The following is a 22,288-nucleotide window of genomic DNA, read 5'->3' as shown; positions in this document are numbered from 1 at the left end:
TAGACTTTTAGACAAAACAACAAAAATAAAATAGAAAAAAGTAAAGTAAAAAAAAAACACTTCATCTCCTACTGGGTTCCAAGACAGGTAACAATTAATTTTGTTTTGGGGTTAGGGGTTTTTTTTTTTTGGATTTTTTGTTACAAAGAATGATATTTTCTGAGCTCATTCCACTTAGAAGTAGAGGAGAAGTGATATATAAGGTCCATATCATAAAAAAACCACAGTAGATGCTGACCTTGGACTTTTGAGAGTACTGCCATTTTTTCCATCTTTTCCTGGCAAGGTTTTAGTAGTGGATGGAGATACAGGGGTGGCTTCTGTGAGAAGCTGCCAGAAGCTTTCCCCATGTTTGTCAGAGCCAAAGCCAGGTGGCTCCAGGAGACCAAACATATCAGCGACAGAGGTGGTACCTCTGGAAGAATATATTTGAGAGAGAGGAAAAAACTTGCTATGCAGCAATAGTCAAAAAAGTGAGAATTTGTGAAAGGAACAACTGTGTAGCTACTCAGGTCAGTGCAGAAGGAGGGGCTGGAGGTACTCCAGGTGCTGGAGCTGAGATTCTCCTGCAGCTGTGGAGCAGTCTGTGGAGATCCATGGGGTGCAGAGATCTACTTGCAACACCTGGAGAGCCCAGGAGAACACAGGAGCAGGTGAGACAGTGAGGATGAGGGAGCTGAGACAATGTGGGATGAACTGACCACAACCACTTCTCTCTGTCCCCCTGTGCTGTTAGAAGAAAGGGGATGAAGAATTCAGGAGTGGAGCCCAGGAAGAGGGGAAGGGTGGGGAAAGGGAGTTATTTTTCATTACCCTACTCTGACTTGATGGATAATAAATTCAGCTTTTTTCCCCACATTTGATGTGTCCATTACAGTAATTGCTGAGTGATCTCTCCCTATTCTTTTGTTGTATTTCTCTCCCATGCTCAGGGGAGGAGGGGAGAGATAGAGCCATTTTAGTGTGTCCCTGCTGTTCAGATGGGGTTAAACCACACACTTGGCTCACCTCTGATGTCTGACTTCCTGCATCTTGCTTTTCAGTATTTACCACAGAAATGTCACACCAAATGTGCCAGGGGATTTTGATGTTCCCACGGCGTATTTTGCCCTGCTGACCTGTGCCCCACGTGCCAGCTCAGCTTTGATTAGGTAATCATGAGGTTGCATGGCCATTCCAGCCTATCTGAATTTACCAGATTATCTGTTAATGGACATATGCCTAGGAAATCCTCCTCTGAGCAGAGACCAGATTTTAGAGTTCCACAATTCCATCCTAATTCCCAATTTTAGGATTATTACTATGCCTGTTAAAAAGCAGAGATATCTGTATGTATCCTCTTTCAGACATACTGATAGCCAGTGCCTAGTGTGAGAAAAATCAGGTATGTCTTATTACAAGATCCATGATAGCACTTCTTAAACAAATTGTACCTTTATGAAATTAACTTAGTACTAGCAATAATTTAGATCTGTTTGCAGAACTGTGAATAGAGAGAAGTGAAAGCACAGATGTCAAGAATTAAAATCCAAGCCAAAAAACCATATAAAACCTGTACTATTATCTCACCCTTGTACCAGATTCCTCTAAGGGAATGTCAAGGTTCATTAATGAGACAGTGGAAGAAACTTATCATGACAAGTTATTTTGCCCACAATTAACTTGCACAGGGAGTCATGTTTGACTTTGGCTGTACTAATTCCCAGAGAGGTCATGGGTTCCCCATCCCTGAAAGTATTCAAGGCCAGGCTGAAAAGGGCTCTGAGCAGCCTGGTCTAGCGGAAGATGTTCCTTCTTATGGAGCTTGATGATATTTAAGATCCCTCCCAACCCTAACCATTCTATGATTCTATGATGCCATGATTTTGCACTAATCAATCTGCTGCTCCTACATAATGCGCTTTTGTAAGGTCCTTTAATATCATGAGCATAAAAACACTCATGCTTCCACATCTGGGAGATGTTTAAAAAAGGAAACTTTCTATTAGGTTTTTTAAAAGGAATCATCTTTCTATTAGCTATGCTCTTTCTAGCTGAACACATGCTTGCCATCTTATGGCTTGATCCGGTTTCCAGTGAAGGTAATAGTCTTTCCATTCCAGTGGTAGGCAAAATAGAATTTTAATTATCTTTCTATGGAAGAGAAAACACTTGAGGCTAATGAGTAATAGGAGTACCTCATATTTCTGTGTGCCCTAGAAATCCTGCTACAGTAAATCGCCGCAATATGTTTCCCCACGCTAAAACTCTGCAGAGCAAAGTAGTTTTCTTTGCTTAGTGTCACTTGCACCTTTAGGGTCTGGACACAACCCAGAGATAAGCAAGTTATTGGAAAAGTACTACAAATAAGAAACAATAGGCCGGGAAACTATCCCATTAAAAGACTGATAATACATTCTGGAAGCCAAGTTTTTAGTAATAAATGTGCTTATTTTAGTTGAATAACTATATATAAGTCATCATTTTGGTAACAAGAGGGACTGGTTAATTTGCACTAGTTGCATTTCTCAGTCTCAGCAATAAAAATTTTTTAAAAAATAAAAAAATTATAAGAGCACAAACAAACACGGAGGACATACCGGACCTGAGAAATAAATGGGCTGTGCCAGTATGTAGTATTTATCACCTTTAAAAAGAAACATATATTCTAAAAAAATAAAATTCTGTAATATCTTTTTCCTAGTATATATTTCTCCTGTGCAGAATTGAAGACAAAAAAGGAGCTCTCAAGAATATATCCATTCTCACCAGATACCGTATTGTGATAAAAATTTAGAAATGAGATCCTGATGGAGGGAACAGCTGGCAAAGAGTTACTGTCTAATCAGGAATTATGTTCTGCAGAGACTCCTTAAGAAAGAAAAGCAGGACTTGATCCAACATTTCCCATCATGAACTTGCCAGTAAATCAACAAGTTACTGAATAGCTGGCTTTCTTTTTTGCTGAATTCAGTCCCACAGGTCCAAGAGCTTTCAAGGAGAATTCAAAAAATGTGACGGGAAAACCTTCCTCGTGTAGGCTGTGAATTAGTCCCATTAAGTCAGTGGGACCAACACACAAGTGCCTTAGATAGTATTATTTATTTTTCATCATATGCCTGGAGTCTTATGTAACTTTATAGGGAAAACATGTAGTCTGTCACCAAAAGTCCTTTCTGGTTATATACACAGTCACTTTGCTTGCAGTAATGTTTTGTCAGTGTTGTACAACTGTCCTTATACACTGCTTTAATAATTTAGTATGTTGTGCATTAGATTGGGAAAATACTCATTAAAAGTGTCTTCAAGTATTATATCCAAGTCTGAAAGATAGATCTGAATTTACATTCCCTGTGTGTTGGTTTCTTGCTTAGCATCTAACAAATGGACTTAGCTGTGTTCTCCCTTATATTTCATCTTGGTGTAACTCAGCTAATTTAATTAGCTAATGGAATGTCTGTTAGTATGCAAGTAGTGTTAAACATTAATTTTTCTTCAGAGGTATAGAATGAGTTTGAACAAGAGACTCACTGAGACAGTAAACCTCAGGGGCATATGGGACAACACCTGCAAAACCATACAGATTTCTAGCTCCTGCTAGGTCACTGAATCTCAGTGTCTTCAGCCAAAGCTGGTCATTTAAACACTTCCTTGTTTTGATGCCACATCAGCTGCAGGAACACACAAACTTTCACTATGTCAGCTAAATTGTCTTAGCCCAGTGCCTGTAAAACCTGTTCCAGTAGCAGTATACATGCATGCTTGCACGCACCCAAAGACTTCTGTGTGTGTCTATCTTTCTGTCTGTGTGAATAAATATATATACATACACAGAAGTGTCAGAATATGGCTTGATGTGCCTGTTACTTTTCATAATCTTGACCTATGATATTCTGCACGCATGAGACACAGGACTGACATGGACAGAAGACAGTAAAGTGTAATTTTTTTTTTAAGTTCCATCTGTGATTAGTGTTGCATCCAAAATGATAGAAGTTTGCATGGTTCCTCCATCTAGTGAAGCTATAGGCAGGACTTCAAGGAGTACTGTATTTTAAGAAAACAGTGCACTGAATTTGCAGTGAACTGACTCAAAACTTGTAGAGAAAGCCCTGCTCCCAGAAGTCTACTATCCCTCCAGCCAGTTCACCCCTTTTCATAGTATGCCCTGAGATACTGCAGGTGCTTTGAATACATTCTGCATTATCATCACACCCGACCCCCCCGCCCCCGACCCCCCTTAAAAAGGAAAGCAAAAGGAAAAAATAAAGCAGCTGTCATTAACTTATGGTTGACCATGAATTTGAAGCAAAATGTTGAAACCATAAGGTGCTTCTGGATGTCTGTGGTATGTGACAGAAGTCTGACAGGCAACCCCTACAAGTGTCAGGCCCCCAAAGCAATGAAGCAGAAAATAAAAGTGCTCCCAAACACGTTTAAAATGATTCATCTCACTGTTTCACTTTGAAACGAGGAACAAAAATGGAAGCATTCCTATTCCCTATTGAAAGTAATCACAGTTTTATATCCTGCAGTATTTACATAGGGAGAGCTGTTTATTTAGAATCCTTGGTGATAAGGACACGGCAAGCTCATAACTTATTATATATTCTCTTTTCATTTTGTCTTTTTTGGGGCTAGAATTATGTATATTTTATGATAACCCAAAATGACTTATACATAAAAAATACAGACTTTAAAGATAAAAAGGATTAGTAGCAGGTAATGCATTTTCCATGAGTGGCTATAGGGCTCTCAGTTCCAGAATGTACAGGCTGCATACAAATGAATTGATAAAAGTCTGAGGCTGCGGATGGGTAGAAAGGCTCATGCTTTGCTGGAGATGATTCTTAAAGTTACAATAAATCAGACAGACAGTGTCGGCCTTTGAGGATAAACCTGTGATGGCTTGTTGTGCCTCTTTGAATCGCCTCAGAGGCCCAGGGACTAAAAAGTGCCTAGATGTCACATTAAATCTACCAGGAGGATGGAGCACTTCAAAGAGGAACGCAATCAGATCTGATGGAAAATACATTTTCTGAAAGCTACTGACAAAAAAGTAATCTTTGATGTGGATGTTGAATAACAATTGATATTGTCTTTCCTGACATTTTTCATTATTGCTGTCTTATACAGCCTACTTCATGTATTAAAGCAATATTAACTGTTTGACAGGGACAAATCCTCAAACTATCACATAAGCAATTGTTTCTGAATTGTCTTAGCCCACTGCCTGTAAAAGCTGTCCCAATAACTGCTTTTAAATATGATGGTATACTCCTTTCCTTGACTACCTAGACAGTGTCTGAGCCTTGGTATAATACAATAGATTCTAGGGGATATTAAAAATGGTTAGGTGGTTATGAGGTGTCATTTGATTATAAGTAAGGTGCAGCAGTGTTTTCTGAAGGTGACTTTTAATGAGAGAGGTCTAAAAAAATTTAGTCCTTATTATTCCCACTCTACAATACCCATTTATAGGAAGTATATCTACCCAGAAATTTTGAATCTTCTACAGTTCTTGCAGCTTAAAAGAAGAAAAAAAACAAACGTACAGGAGATTGTTGTTATTTATGCAAAGGAATAAAGAACTCTGTAGCTATACAAAATGCTATAAATATAATGCAGATAAATCACAGAGTTTTTTCTGGAGAGAAATTCATGCACATCTAAAGGCTACATGTCATTTCAAAGGGCTGGATCCCTCCTGAGGTTTGATGTCTTAACTCCCTACTGTAACAATATGGTGGTTTACCATAAATCTAGAGCCCCTAATTCCTAGATGACCTTGAGCTACTGACAAAATAGATGGAAAGGCAACTGTAGCTCTAATCAAGCTGGTATACAGGGGTTAATTGTACTAGCGCCAGGGAAAGGCACATGCACAGAAACGCCAAAACTCAGAGTAAATTGCAATAGTGAGGTTATCTACTGCTCTCAGGCTCTCACATGTTACTGGCATTTCTGTTGCACCATGAAATAGTGAAGCTGTGGATGTCCCTGTTTACTTCCAATTTTCTTGACAGTCTACAGTTTTTCACATACCTGGAGGGTGGTTTCACCAGCTTTTTCTCCCTTATCATGACTACCAGTATCAGAGCCACCACCAGGAGCCTTCTGCAATCGCTCACTTGTTTCAGACGATCGATTTTTTTTTAATGGAAGAGTCCCGTGGTAAGGTTTTCTGTGGAGCCCCTCCCCAGGGAAAAGGTTTAATGGTTTACAGTTAAACAGTTGTATAGAACAAAGAGAAAATAGAATGTTTTTTTAAAAGGATCCATAGAGAAATTTAAATAATATCTCTAGCAGAAGAGAGTAAGCAGTGTTACTGACGGACTACATAGTGCACAGCTGTAATGCGTTAAATATTCTGATTGAGCCAGAGAGTTTGAAAGAGAGTTTAGCTACACCTCTCTGCTACACAGAAACACGCTTCTGCTGCCCTCTGACAGGGAAGACAGCTTTCATTTGCCACTCTTCTGCATCACTCTTTGCCTTGCCAGTGTGTGTGCTTTGGAAGGCAGTCATCCCCAGGAGGACAAGGATAAGTCATGCTGCCACTAACATTTCTGCCAAAACCTAGGTGATGCGTGGCTGGTGCTGAGTTGTCAGATTCCCTGGGGCCAAACATTCAGATATACTTTGTTTCTGCCCAGAAGGCAGTTTCTGTCTTCTTGTGAATCAGACACAATGAAACCTTCTTCTCTTGGATGAATTGCAATTGATGAATGGCTCTACTCCCACCCTCTAAATAAATATATACATAGGAAAAAAGACATCAGCCACATTCTCAGCAGCTTCCAAGGCTGATTCTTGCTTTATTATTTCAGAGTTGGCCAAGGCCAAAAACATCCTGTACATACTTCAGTCTTAAGTCCTCATTGGCCCCATTAGGACTCCAGCTCCTTGACACTTCAACTGCAGTTCCACCAGGAGGGATTTCTTTCCTTTCATGCTCTCCATTGCTCCATCCCTGGTGGGAACTCATCCACTCCCAGGTTTCCTAACACCTTTCTTCTGAGTTATTGAAATGAGGCTGCTTGGCCAGCTGAAACTTCTTTGAAGTCAGGGAATACTTCAGATGTCAAGTGATAAAATTTCCTCTCTCTTTACTTTAGACTGCTGCCTGTGTTTGTAAAAAATCTATGAACTGCTAACCATTAAAGCTCCATACACAGTGAACTCCTGGCACTAATTTTGTAATCCTACAGTAAATGGGGGAAAGAAAACCACAGAAATTACTCTGTGGAAATATTAGAAGGATAATTGTTGTTGGGGGATGGGAAAATGAAGACCCATTAGCTGGCAAAAGATGTGTAAAAAGCTTTTAGTTTTGCTTTTATGTAATTGAGGTCAAGCTAACAATACTCCCTGTGCACAGATCATGGTTTGACAATAGAGGAGGTCAGGCTAGCACCACATCAGAAATACTGCAGACACATGTTATAGGGTAGCCAAGCAGTAAGAACTCATGCCACTGCCTCACATTTGTCCACAGTTTTCTGACAGGTTTTTACTAGGCATGCAGGCTTTACAAGAGATACACCATTGTCTATCCTCCCACAGCCAGCAGACATTTCATCCCACATGCTCTGACACTGACAGAAGCCCTGGCACATGTCCTCGTGTCACTTGTGCTGCTGCTTAGTCTGGCAGGATCCGGCAGCACACAGTTCTGACACCAAACATGGGGCAGCTGCCACTTCCCTTGCTGGTTTGGGGTTTAATTGTATAAAGCATAAAAATAGAGTGCACTACTACTAAGTTCAGTAAATGACAGTAAGGAGCGTTCAGCAGGTCAGTGTGTGAAAGAAATCCGGTTTTGCACTAATGAGGACAAAGCAGCTGTGAGACAGCTGATTTCCAAGCCAAGCAGCCAGAGTGTTTGTCTGGGCCTCCAGGCTCAGGCGACCCTCTCAAAGATGAATTTTAGCTACATTGAAGGGTCAGGAAAAGGAGGAAGAGGGGAAAGGTCCAAGTTGTGACTTCTTCCCATGGTTTCCGTTAGCAGCCAAGTTGTTCCTGCTGAGTAGCCAACATCAGTACAACTACTATGATTCACCCCAGTTCCATGTGGAAACCACAGTCCTCTACTTCAGCTGATCATTTTCATATGCACAAAGAATGGGAGTGCCATGACATCTTAGAGGCTTTGAATCACTACTGCCAGAGAGGAGGAGCTCAAATATAGCACTTCATTTTGCTTATGCACTTGTTCAGCTTCTGCACACACACCTCTGCATATTGAGCTGGGCTTAGAGATTCACAGCTTTCCTGAGCAGATCTGTGAAAGGATGCAAATTGCTCCATAATTACTCAGATGCCTTACGGAGGCCTGTGCACTCAATGTCCAATTTATAACCAATCAGCCCTGTACAACAAGCACCTCCACGTACAATAACAGCTGATTCTGTCTGGCTCACAATTCTTAGAAGTTACAGACCCGCAGGATGTAACAAGATAGTTTTATAAAGCTGTGCAAGTAAAAAGAATCATCAAGGTCACCATTTTCAAAAGCACCCAGAGCTGAAATGAAAGGCTAAGCAGATGGTGTGTGGCACAGAGTCAAACCTCTCCTAGCTATGGTCTTTTTTTCCCCAGCTCCTCTGAAAAAAAGTGTGTGCAAAAGTTGTCTACATAAAATCAGCTCTGATTTTCAATACTTTGCCATAAGATCATTAAACCAGAATCTATTATACTGTCATGTTTTCAGAAACAATCTGATGAGCATATAATTCTTTGTTGTACCTTTGAATTGGTAAGAGTTTATAAGTAGATATTTGTATGGCAGAGAGTTCTAGAATTCAAGATTCTGGATTTCTTATTTGAAATATACTGATTTAAACAGAAGAACTATTACAGGTACACAAAGTATCATTTTTACACTGGCTATACCAGGAACAGCACTCTTGAGTTCTGTTTCCTGCTTCATCACTAACTTACTGTTTGTCCACTCTGTGGTTTTGGTTGTGGGTTTCATTCATACCATAAATTAAAGGAATTGCGTAATTAGCAGTTAATTAACTACAGGATAATAAATCCACTGCATGAACAATGTGGGTTGGCTGCAGCTGTCAGCCAAACAGCACTCCAGCCACTCCCTCACTCCCCGCCTCTGCCAGGTGGGAATGAAATACAAGGAAAGGGAGAAGACTCATGAATGAAGGCACAGACAGTTTAACCTGTGAAGCAAAAGCTGCACATGCAGGCAAAGCAGAACAAAGGATTCTGCTGGGCAAGTGGATGTCCCGTCACTCCCCAGGAAGCAGAGCCTCAGCACACCCAACACTGGCTTGGGAACTCATGCCATGAGCCCAATTGTTCCTCCTGCCTCCCTCCTGGAACTGTTCTTGCTGAGCACCATGGGGCATCTCCTTGTCCATTTGGGTCAGCTGTGCCATCTGTGTCCCCCCACCCCCAGGCACTTGCCCACCCAGATCCTGCTCATTGGGAGGCACAGGGAGCATGAGAAACAAGGAAAGCCTCGGCACTGCACAAGCACCGCTCGCCAGTAGCTGAAACTCTCAGGATTCTGTTATCAGGATTGTTTTCATCACAAATGAGAAGAGCAGGCCTTTCTGGGCTGCTCTGAAGAAAATGAACTCCATCTCTCACTGCAGAAGCAGTGCAATGAGAACTGGAAATGAAAATGGAATTGGGATTTTTCATTCCTCAAGCTGCAAGGAGCAGTTATATTCTAGGAGAGCCTCACTAGCCTCCAGATATAAGTAGAGAACCTGGGAAGTATTCTGGCTCCAGAAGTGGTATATTCTTTAGTATTCTCCCAAAACACTAAGGCAAGAATTTCTCCATTGCTAATATATTTCAAAGGTTGTTCTGCCCAGCAGATTTTCTTGATGATATATTCTTTCCCATATGCCCTTCCTTCTAATTGATTCCTCCTGCCTGACAAGATCTTCATGAAACTCCCCACTGAGGCCTCCATTGCCAATCCAAGTGAGGTAAAGAAGATGCTATCTAGATGTACAAAGAGCTGTATCTTTTCTCCTCCTGAGGCAAACAGACTGAGACTTGTGCCCCAATAACATCCTGACATCTGTCAGCTGGGGGAATATAAGACCCAGCTTTGATTTTTTTATTTCAGATTCATGTAAATGGTTCTTCTGCTCTGTAATTACTTTGCTGATAATTACAAAATTACTCTCATTTATAGTAATCATTTAAAAATGAATTGATGTTAGCCTAGTCTAATTTGCAAAATAAATTAAGCAAATTATTAGTTGATTTTAAATCAAGTAAATCTACCCCTCCATTCAGTTTGCCTGCATGGTGCCACAGCCCACTGTGATGCTGCTGGACATTGCTGGGGTTCATGACAGATGCAATCATTGCAGCCTCACTATAATGCAGTAGGGGGAAGATTAGGGGGTGTTGCTGCCTCAGGTTGTGTGGCATTTTGCTTTTCCTGACCTCCTATTTAAGCTGACCACTTTGATCTCTCTCATTATGAAGATTTATACCATCATCTAGTGGAACTCCCCTTAAACTACAACCCTGTAACTCTTCTACTCTGTACCTTACATGCAGCCTGAGATGGGGAGAGCAGGCAATGAGGTTCTTGTATTCAGGTTACTAAATATAGGAGGATTTTTGACATCTCCCACAGCAGGAAAATTTGCCATAACCACTGTAATTAAAATCTTGCACAGTATTTGCCTAATGTCACATTAAATCCATATAATTCTGCTGCTCCCACATCCTGCCCATTTCTCAGTGTTATACTTTAGAATCTGGAGACATAAGTACAGCAGTAACCACAGCTAAGTTTGTTGTTCAAAGAGGAAAAAATCCTAGTTTAAACAGCACATTATAAACCAAAAGAATAAACATGCAGCCTATGCTCTCCTAATCAGATGATAAACCATGCCTGAATGAAAAAGGTATTTCATCCTAATTTCTCATCACATTAGAATAGACAGCATTTCCTCTTGTTGCAATCAGTCTCGTGTGGCAATACACATATGCTTTTATCAGGTGTAGAAATGAGTTGCCATTCTCACAGTTAATTCTCTCAGCTCTGAAAAACAGCATCGAAGACATTTCCTTGTTTAATTCAGGAGTTCCCCCGGACATTTTCTGAATGAATTTGTCTTTCCTTATCCAGAAAAAAAATGGGGACTCACTTATAGGCCCATACTGCTTCAGGGCATCTAGAAGAGCTTCACATTGGCAGAAGAAGCACACTAATTCCATGACATGGAGCTGATTAAGAGACTAAATCAGAGGTAATGTGGCTTTACATGAGTGCATCAGTCATGTAGGAGGTGCATTTCCTGTTCAGAGCTCCTGCCTCACACACTGGCTCCTGGCTGTGTATGTCCTCTACAGCAGTTGACGGAATGCAGTGGACACCTCTCCCCAAATCTGGGCAAGCTGAGGAGGAAGCCACGTGCCCCCCAAGCTCACAAAGAGCACGTGGTGAGGTGCACACAGCCTGCTCCCCACAGCTCATTTCTGATTTAGCTGTGGCTGTTGGACCACAAGGATCCCAGGAATAATTGGGATGACTATCCCCACGCCAGTGAGGTCATGCCGGGATCTGCACCAAGCATCCTCTTCCTCTTTCCATTTTGTGATGGTACCCAGTGAGCAGCTACACCAGTGCTAGCACCGCTACCCCAGAGCTGGAGCTGCACCTGCTATTCCTTTTTGATTCATGCAGTTATATTCTCACAAAATGTTTCATCTCCTTTCTACTGTTGCAGCGGTAGCCATCTGATACTGCTGAGAGCTTTTCTGGGAAAAGGTGCTGACCATGCATCCATGCTGTGGATTAGTTTGCTTTCACTCTGATTTAACACTAACATAATTTTCTGTGACCAAATGTCTGATGCCTCCCTCTCCCCAAAGGCATGATTATACCCCTTCAAGCCCAGGCCTTCGAATTTCACAACAGTCAAAAGACAATGTAAAGGAGAATAGTAATCCAGTGTAACAGCACTTGTTTTATAATAGAGTGTACTAGAGAGCTACAGTACAGCTGTTTCATCTAATCTGAAGCATGTGCAGTTCATATTAATAGTTAATTTAATCTGCTTTTAAATCACAGTAAGGTGAACATCAACAAAAAGGCGTGACCTGTCTTTCCTGGAGGAGCCGAGTCACGTTTCTCTCCAGCTTCTCCATGTGACAGAGCAGTGCTACAATTAAAGCACAATAATGTGCTTGTTATTCAAGTCAGGCATTAGTTCTAGTAATGGGGTGCTTGGTGGCGAGATGGATTTCCTTGTTAGGAGCTAAGCAGAGGATTAGCTGAATTCTCCATGGAGAAATCTTGATTTGTTCAAGGTCTTTCATGTTTTCTACAGAGAAGGGATTATGTCTACTTAAAGAGGAGGCTTGCTTAAAAAGCTACAAAGTATAAGAAAAGGATTTAGGGCAGTCGGGCCTGTGGTTAAGTAGCTGAGGGGTAGAGGGAGTTTTAAAGCAGTGGATTATTTAAAGCCATAAAGTTCAAAAAATAATTGGTTTAGCACTACTGGGTCAATGCAGAGTAACATGCTGGAAAGGCAGTTAAGCATAAGCTAATATTCATTTTACTTCGGCTAATTATTGCAAGGATTCAGAGTAGAGGGTGAAAGAAGAAATGTTCTAGCTCTTCTCTTTGAGGTCCAACCATACAACATAGTTCTGCACTCTTTTGCTTTGCTATAGATATATGTTGTCACATGCTTTACCCACCCAGCACAAGAATTGCAGGGGGCTCTTTCTGAAGCTCTAATACTGTTCTCTTAATGAGGCCATGAAGCAAACCATTAGAAGACTTTTAGAAGAGTTGTAAAATTCTCAGTTTTCCTACAGCCTCCTGTCTCAAAGGCAGCTCTGCTCCCTCCTCCCCTCCTTCTTCAGTATCCTCTGGCAATATCATTAGTTCACTTTGACTGCAATCAGAGTTTCATGATCACCACTGCCTCTCAGAAATCTAAGCAGAAGCATCCTGCCCTCCAGCCTGTTCAGGGGAGTGGCACAGCCCTTGGGGGCCATGCCAAAACCCTGACAATGACAGGGAGCTACCACACTTCAGTAGAGAGCGTCCTTGGCATTGAGGGAAGAGGTGCAGGCTGCAGTTCACCTTTCACTTTCACCTTAGTCATGCTGTGGGTTCACAGCCAAAGCTGCAGCTGGAGAGAGAGCCCCAGGTTCTCCTAGACAGACAGGTCAATCCTAATGGATTAAGGTATCCAGAGACTTTACTTCCACAGGCAGAATAGCAGAATGAGTCATCACAATCTGAGGAAAACACAAGCACACAAAAAAATGGATGGATGGATGGATGGATGGATGGATGGATGGATGGATGGATGGATGGATGGATGGATGGATGGATGGATGCATGGATGCATGGGTGNTGGATGGATGGATGGATGGATGGATGGATGGATGGATGGATGGATGGATGGATGGATGGATGGATGGATGGATGGAAGCAGCTGTTTAAAGCTGTTCAGGATGGACAACAGCTCAGGAACCAGAGAGTGGTGAGAAAGAAGGTGTCTAGTAATTCACTGGGAATGGTTCAGTGAGTTTCATGAAAGCTAGTGAAGAGATGTAAGTATTCACCAGGGTGGTGGTAGATCTACTGTTCAGATAGAAATACTCCACCTTGGTTGTGCAGGATGGAGAAGAGGTAGGAGATGACAATATAGAGTTCATTATGATACAAAGCAGTGAAAAGAAGGACAGTGCCTGGATTTGGGTCTCATATGAGGAAACTGGAATGGGCTTGTCCTTGCCTTGTATAATTCTCATATATTCACATTTGGCACATTGCATTCAGTACACAGACCAAAACATGTTGACAGTCAGGTGGGGAGTTTACACCAGAGCTTCCCAAAAACTAAGGTTCCACAGGTGAATAATAAGGCAGAATTATAGGAGCTAATTCTGCATGATAGCCTAGCTAAGTGACAACTCAGTGCATAGTGGGGAGACATAATAGGAGATGTCAAATATTCTAAAGCTAGAAAATCATAAGTAATAAATGGAGTTATTTAGAGAATACATGAAATATAATGGTATGAATGGATACAGAGTCAAGTAGATATTCAGAATGAGTGTCAGAAAATTTACTGAAGTAGCAAATATTCTCCCCAAGGGAAATTGCAAACCTGATTATTCTAGAAAAGTAAAATATGCATAAATTTAAGACTAAGAAATGTACATTAGAGAAATGCCACAGGTGGGAAAAAGGAGTAATATTTGTGTAGGACATGCACAATGTGAGTCAAGGCACATTGGGATCTGGACAAAGCAAGATATTTGGCAAAACATATGCAATGTTTATTTTGACAGATTTAGCTAAGCACCCAAAATCCATTAATATCCATACAGTCATCCTTGCAAGGGTTCTGCAAGGTAAGAGGATACATATATTAGCATTCTATGGGTCTCAAATTCACACAGAGGCTGAGAACTTTTAAGAACTAAATCCCCAATGAGATCAGGCATTGCAACACTTGGAGTTACAGACCTGACCTAGCTCAAGCCATGAGCAGTGTGTTTGCCAATAGAGTTAATTTTTGCTTACTCTTATTCTACTATCAATGCAGAAGCACCTACAGTCAATTGGTGAGTTTTCATCCTCTGCCATGACCGGTAGAGTAGATTCTTTAGAGATTTGTTCTCTGCATGATTTCATTTCCAAAAACCAGTAAACAGGACTTTTATTTTATGATAATCGAGGTCCTTTTCCTGGCTCTTAGTACAGGTTGCCTATGTCAGACTTTCAAAAAACATTGTTCCTCATTTTGTCTTGACCTAGTCCCCCTTCAAAGCAAAATATCAACATTTGCAAACACTGTAGCATAACAGGAACTCATTTATTCCATTTTTTTTTATTTTTTTGCTAAGTGCTTTTGATGAAAGGCAGGACAAAAATAAAAATGCTGCTTTTTTCTTGCAAGTTCTATGCCATTGAAGAGGTGAAAAGGTTCCTTTGAACAAAAGCTGTTGATTTATCTACATTTTAGTGGCTTTCTTTGTTCCCTGAAGCTGCATATTTAAAATATGCTATGCAGGAATCTATTACAGATACAGGAGGGCAGAGCAGTCTTTTTAAAACTCAACTGCTCTGCCCAGACCAAAGTTTTAGGATGAAGTAAAATTGAATCCACATCGCAGATAGCTGCTTTTTCTGTTTCAACATTTGTATTATATTATAATGTTTCAACATTAATATGGATTTTAAAAAATAAAAGATAAAAAAAGAATTAAAACAAACAAAAAAACGCCACACCCAAATGGAAGTACCATCTACAGTCATTATTATTATTATTATTAAGACTGAGGTAAGAGTACCTAGCCCACATTTATTACCTTTTTCCTGGTAAGAATAATTCATGAGTATCTGACAACACTGTAAATTCCCACTTTGCTAGCTCAACACAATAATTTGCCACCACTGCCTTCTAGCATCACACATGGCATCTCTTCTGCATGAATGCCCAGCAGCTATACTAGGGATGCCAGTGAGTCGTCATTACTGGCATGGCAGAGAGCATTTGACTGTCATAACTCCCAGTTCTCAAACCAGGCACGCATTTTTCACATCCTGATTCATCTTCAGAAGTGGGAGTTACTGTGTGAGGGTCTGCAAATAAGCAAAAGCGTTCATACTGGTACTGACTTATAACTACTCTGACAGATGGGTAGTTTTGTGATAAATTGAAAACCACGTGGTGAGTGTGTTTGTTATTAATATTGATGCTTCAAATTTTTAACTTCAAATCTAAGCAAGACTGGAAGGAACAACCTGGGTCATATATTTAATCTCGTGTACAGAACACCCACTCCGCACAATGCTACTCACTAAGTGCTTTTGGAGTCCTTTAGCAAATTAGCATTTGTTGATGCCGAATACAAGCAGGCCGAAAGAGATTGGCACAGAATGCCAAGCAAACAGAATGAGCTGCACTTCAAGCACAGCCTTTCCTGTACCTGGTGATGTGTCTGAATAAGGAAATGCCTCTAGTCTTCTCATCAGGTGTCTGATGTACTGCTGCCAGCCTGTCTCAGAAGCAATGTGGTGCCTGCCCCACAGAAACCTCACAGCCCTGTAATCCTTCTCACTGGAAAAACAGCATGAAGGGACAGCCAGAACAAATCTTGTGTAGCCATGGTGACTAAATCCAGCTGGTATCTATCAGAGGGTTCATCCCCTTTCCTTTACATCTATAAGCACATAGCTCCTGTAATATGTTTGATACCATTAGGTATTCCTGTCTTTATGATTTTATCTTTCCTGTTTTAAATTGCCTTGGTTCTCACGCAGCCTTTTGTTACTTAATTAACATGTAAAGTTTCCAGAGAACTATCTCCATCGCCTCTGGTCCATGGAGAGGGATGGCAAAGAATAAGGCATTAGAAGGGTGTTTGAAGAAGGAAGACTAAAATTTAAATCTGGATACCATTCAGCTGATTTAAAGAAACAAAAGCAATCAAAAATCACCTCTGATTCACCTCTATACCTCTGAGGAACAGGTACCACCTAAATTATGAAAGGAAAAGAAACTTCCTTATTTGTAACAATCAGTTGAATTTTACTGTACCATATAGGTAATGTCTGCATTTCATTGCATATCCAGTGAGAGATTAATCTCAAATCTCTGTCCCATCATTTCAAATATTTCCATGTTCAAACTGCCTTCTTGTGTAAGTAGCCTTTTGTGCCTGACATATAGGTATTTTTAACTGTACTGAAATGGCACAGTAGAGACGTCCAGCAGTTTAGATTATTAAATTCATGACTGCCACTGAAGATGTAGTACAGAGCTATTTCCATTAGATAATGGTAATTTTAATTTCACTTCAAACACAAATTTAAGATTTGATATTAATCAGCACTAATTTGGGAACTTGCAGCAATTTGACATCAGATATTTAATTTGCCACACATCTAACTACTTTCTAGTGATTTATGTGAAACACAAGCTCCATTTGTACTAAGGTGTAAATTCAGTCATAGTCAAAGTTGTTGAAGTCAATGGAGCATTTTCAAGTTACTGTCAGAGGATATAGACCTATATATTTTGGAGAATTAGAAAGGCATTCCTATTAAGAGTTTAAAATTCGTTAGAAGAAAATACTGGTTTGGCTTGTATTTATTGTGCTCTCCATCAAGGAATGCTGGGAGACAGAATAAGAGCGTGAGACAACCCATCTTTGTTAACTCACTAAATAGCAGCAAATACATTATGGCACTTGAGGATGGAAAGAAGATTTCTGGGAACCAGCAAAGATCTGGCAGTTGAGAGGAAGAAGGCAGCCCAGTAGACAGACAGAGATTTAGCAGCTGAGTGATGGGGCCAGAGCTCTGGAAACACAGAAGTAAAAGAGAAATGAAATTTTGAAAGCAGATGAGGGGAAGAGACAAGCTAGCATGACAGTGAACTTTGGATCAGAAAAAGACAACATCAGAGAGTAAGAGTCAGTTCTGACTCACAATCTGTAAAACTCTATTTAGGTTCAGTGAGGCTGTACAGAACATAAGTCAGGGTTGCTTGGGTGGAATAAAATCCTCAAAAAACCAAGAAAACCCTAAAGCTAGCAGGCCATAGAGAAGCACAAAGGTATGCAGCCCATCAAAGAGATGGCAAGACTGTGATTTATTAAAGTGCTGCCATTGCTAAGAGCTTGATCCTAAACACGTTTAACCCAGTAGGAGTCTTTCCATGGACTCTGGATCAGGCTCTGAAACAGCATTGTTTGACTGGCTCATAAAGTGAATGACAGCACATATCTTTTCTGTTGACAAAAGTGAAGAGGAGTTTTTAAATTGCTTTAGTTTAGAAAAGTTATTTACAAACAAAAAACAATCTAGTGAGTGCACAGTGCCCTGCTAGAAGGAGTCTGAGGAAAGTTAACACTAATCAGTGTTAATTAGTAGTTGGCATTAATACAGTAGAAAAATATAAATTAAAATCTGACCATATTTACTATTCTCACTGTTTTTTCACGCTTGTAGTAGATACACACGCATGCAGTGGGGAAGTGAAGACTGGTTTAAACCAGTGTCCTGCTCCTTGTGGTGACTACAAGCATGCAGCCAGGGAGGAGTAAGGACAAGTATATCCCTATGTCCCATTCTACCATGTATTTGTTGGTCACTGCATACCTCCACATGAAAGAATTTTTAATACAAATGAAAATAAGCAGCACAGTTTCAGAGAGCAAAAAGCAGTATATTACATTGTGCCAGGAGCACATTGATACCATTAGGAGCATTCTCAGTGTGACCCTCTTGTAATTAGACCTACATGTAGACCCTCTTACTCTACAGATGAAGTAAAATTGCAATGCTTTTTATTGAATATGCTTTGGAAAGCTACATATCAGGAGAAACTGTAAGGCTTCTCTTCAATGGAAGAATTTGGCTTCATTCTCAGCCTTGTTTTGATTCTATACAATTGCTTGCAAGACCTTAATTTCTGCACTTGATTCCTTAAACCCAGAACTTTTCACTCAGGCTTAAGCCAAGAATTTTTCCACCCCGATCAGAAGTACATTCACAGACCTGAATTTGAGGGCGAGGTAAATGGAGGGATAATTTCTTCAACTGAACAAAACAGCTCTGCCTGTACTAATGCCTTTTAATGTCTGCAAAGTGAGGCCAAACTTCAGTAGTTGACAGAGCATTGTGTTGACGGAGGTAACAGGGTAACAATTTAATTTTTTATTGAACCATGTCTCAAAAATTCAGTATGGGCACAAATTATAAGTTAACATTCACAGTGAAAAATGATCACCAGATTTCCAGCACAATTAGCATCTACCACATTCTTCTCAGGATGCAACTGAAATACTAGAGGTGACATTCAGCAGCAGTTTTTCTTGAGTGTCTAATAGGTCAGGAATCTATCACTTTTTTTCTTTTTTTTTTAATTTTAATTTTTTTTAAAATTATTTTTTAAAAAAAGAAAAGAAAACAAAAACACAGCCTTCTTCAAGCTGCCTACCAGCTTCTCTGTATCAGCTTGGCAAAGTAAGAGCAGCTTTAGGGACACTTCAATATTCAGTCTCCATGCTTATTTACACATTGTGTGTTCTTTTGATCCCACAATCAGGTGGCAAACTATTCTCTTTTCTGTCACCCTTATTATTGTGGGGAACAGAACTGCCTCGTGTTTCCTGGCTCATTTCACATAGATATCAAATGAAATATTGTTCAAGTAGCTACAGCTGAAGAAATCATTTGCACCTTTATTAAAAGTTAACAGAAGCTGCCAGCACAGGAATACACATATGTAACTAACTTTGTACGTGGTCAGTAAAAACAAATACTTGAACCCCTCACAGCTCATAGAATTTCATTACAATATGTATTTGTGTAAAGCTGGAAGCTCAGAAATTTTTTATTTTAAGGCATCATCTCATAGACTGTTGACCAGAACAGAGAAATTAAGTCACTTCATAGGCTGGATCTTTAGATGGATTTTTTTGGTTTCCATTCTTTTAGATTTCAGCATATGCTACTCAAAAGAAACTCTGAATTCAGTAATAAAATTAGGTATTAAATGTTAAGTTAAATTTGAATACATTTAATTATTATGATCCCTTGGGAGCTGAAAATCTATTACTCATGACACAAACCAGAAGACTTAAGACAAAATTGTATTCCTGATAGGCTTTAAAACTAAAGACAGAGAAACAGAGATTTGACCAGAGATACTTCCACCTCAGGCTGAGCTGGTCAGCCCTTATTTTAGCCCAGTCTTCACAGCATCTATTTTGTGTAACATTTTTAAGAGATTTCTGCTACAGCTACATAGAAAAATTATTTTGGATATATTTTCATTATTTTGATGGCTGAGCAATAACTCACTATTGTTAGACTGCCAGGGTATATGAAGATTTTATTAACATAAGAGTCCATTTAAAAGTAAAATTTCATATTGTGAGAGAAGAAAATTAGCTGTAATCTGTGCATTTATCATTAAAACCTCAGAAGGGAAACAACCCTTTTAAATAGATGTCCTTTCATTCTATGCCAGCTACAGGAGATGCTAACAAAATAAAAACAACAGAGAAATACCATTCTCTTCCCCCATTCAGACTGCAGGGCAGCCCAGGATACAGTTGAGGCAGCAGGAAATTGCAACTAGCTTCTCTTCTAAGAGAACAGGTAGCTCATGGGTGATTTTCAAATATCCAGGGCTTTGAACCAGATTGTTCTATCTCTTGAAAGACTATCTTCAACCACCTCTGTTCTTCATAACTGTCAGTCCCATCACAAAATATGATTCTCTGGATAATTATTTAGATCCTGTAAATCATATGTAGTACAGTGGGTGGTACAGGAAAGTTGTATTATTTGCCCATTGTACCACAAAAGGCACAAGACAGGCTGAAGTCTACCAGCATATATCTGACTGACTTTCATCAGCTCAGAAGCTGAGCACTCACTGTCATTAGTGGTGCAGGACCCTTAAAGCAAAGAGAAATTCTTCTTTTGCAAATGAGGAGCCTTGAGCAGAGGTAGTGTAAGTGATTTCCCCAGGTCACAGGAAATCATGACACTCTGCCAAGAGCTCTCTCTGAGTCTCTTTAGATTTCAGTTTAGGGCACTGAGGTCGTTCCAGCTACACTCTTAATAGCCACCTCTCTGGGACACCTGCAGTCTTTCTGGGTTTTAATTCATATGTGGCCAGTTAGGAAAAGGGCTAAAGGATTTTTCAGAGAAGTAAATCTGCAACATATCCAGAATCCTTTTAAAAAGCCTGCTTTGAATGGAATGGACAGCTACATCAGAAGAAATATGCTATGATGATTTGAAGAATGTGGGGCTCAGATGATTAACTTGTCATCCTAACTGCCTCTGGAAAAAGGGAAAAGGGAAAATTTAATTATTTTTAATTTTTTATCTAGGTAATATCTAGTGCAGCTGAATAATGTTTGCATTGTCTTCCACTAAATGTGTGAGTGGAGGAAAATGAATGTGGTATTTCTCATGTTCTCTGTATGACAGAATCAAAAAAGTGTTTTTGAACCTATATGCAGGAGATCAAACATTTATCACAGGATTTATGTTTTGAAATTGATTTAGAAGAGCAAATGCTGACAGGAACTTTTCCCTAAAACCAAACCTAATTTTGAGATTTGAAGGAAACCCTTCTGGTTCAGAAGGATAGAACAGAAACAAATGTTCCCTGTTCCTGTCTGTTCCTGAATAGGTCTATATCAGCAATTACTTTCCATTCTGCCAGCTTTCGCAGAACTCTGAGGCCCATGTTTCAAAATCAAGAATTACACATACTTATGAGATTCACTTGAATTAGTCCAAAACTTAAAAACATATAGAAGACCTTGATAGGTGAGGCAGAGCACTGAAGAAAGAAGTCCTAAAAAGGAAAGTTAAATAAAAATAAAAATATAAAAATAATAAAAATAAAATGGGGGAAATACCTGGAGCAATTCTTTACCAAAAATACTCATCTCTACCTTTTCTCTGCCTAAATATAACCAAGAGCTCCGGTCTATTCTGACTACTTAACTTGTGTGAGGAGCCAGTTTATTTGAACTGAACCTGGCAGTCTATGGGGGAGGGACATGTCCATGTCCAGGAGGCAGCCAGGAGAAGATGCAGGAAAACCTTGTGTCGGGGGAGACTTTTCCTGGCCAGCAGGTGATGTCTCTCGTGGGACAGGCAGTCTGCCGGGGAGCACGGAGGACACTGTACCCCAGAGCCGCTCTCCAGCCGGATGGCAAAAGGTCTCCAGCTCTGGATGCGCTGGGACATCGCACTGGGCCGGCGTCTCCTGTCAGCGGGCAGGCTTGTGGGGAGCCGGGGGCATAAAAAGCAACCGCACCCCAAGCTCCGGGAGCTGTTCTGGCCCTTGCCTTTTGACTCCTCGGGGGCCCTTTGAATTGGCCTTTGCAGCCCCGCCCTTCGGCTCTCCTGCCCCCGCTGGCTCTTGCTCGCCCTGGCGTGTGGTCCCGTGTCCCCGTGTCCCCGAGCAGCGCCCTGCCCGCTCCCTCCCAGCACGCCTGTCCCCTTTGCCCAGCGCAGCCGGCTCGGAGGCAGCCCAGCGCCATCCTCAGCGCGGCCCTGCCCGGGCTCCCGCCCCTCCTGCCGCTCCCCCCGCGCCTCGTGGCCGCCGCCGCCGCCTCAGGAGCCGCGCCCGGGCCGGCAGCGAGCGCAGCCCCGCCTCGGGACAGGGCCGCGCTGCCCAGCTCCGCTCCGAGCGCCCTCTGGCCTGCTCTGCCTCTGCTGCCATCCTGCTGCCTCTTTCTCTGGCCTCTCTGGCCCTCCTCACTACCCTAACTCCTTCTTATTTTGGTGGGTTGTTTTTGG

This window comes from Parus major, chromosome Z (assembly GCF_001522545.3).
Source record: "Parus major isolate Abel chromosome Z, Parus_major1.1, whole genome shotgun sequence".
NCBI lineage: Eukaryota > Metazoa > Chordata > Aves > Passeriformes > Paridae > Parus > Parus major.
This window is presented reverse-complemented; position numbering follows the sequence as displayed.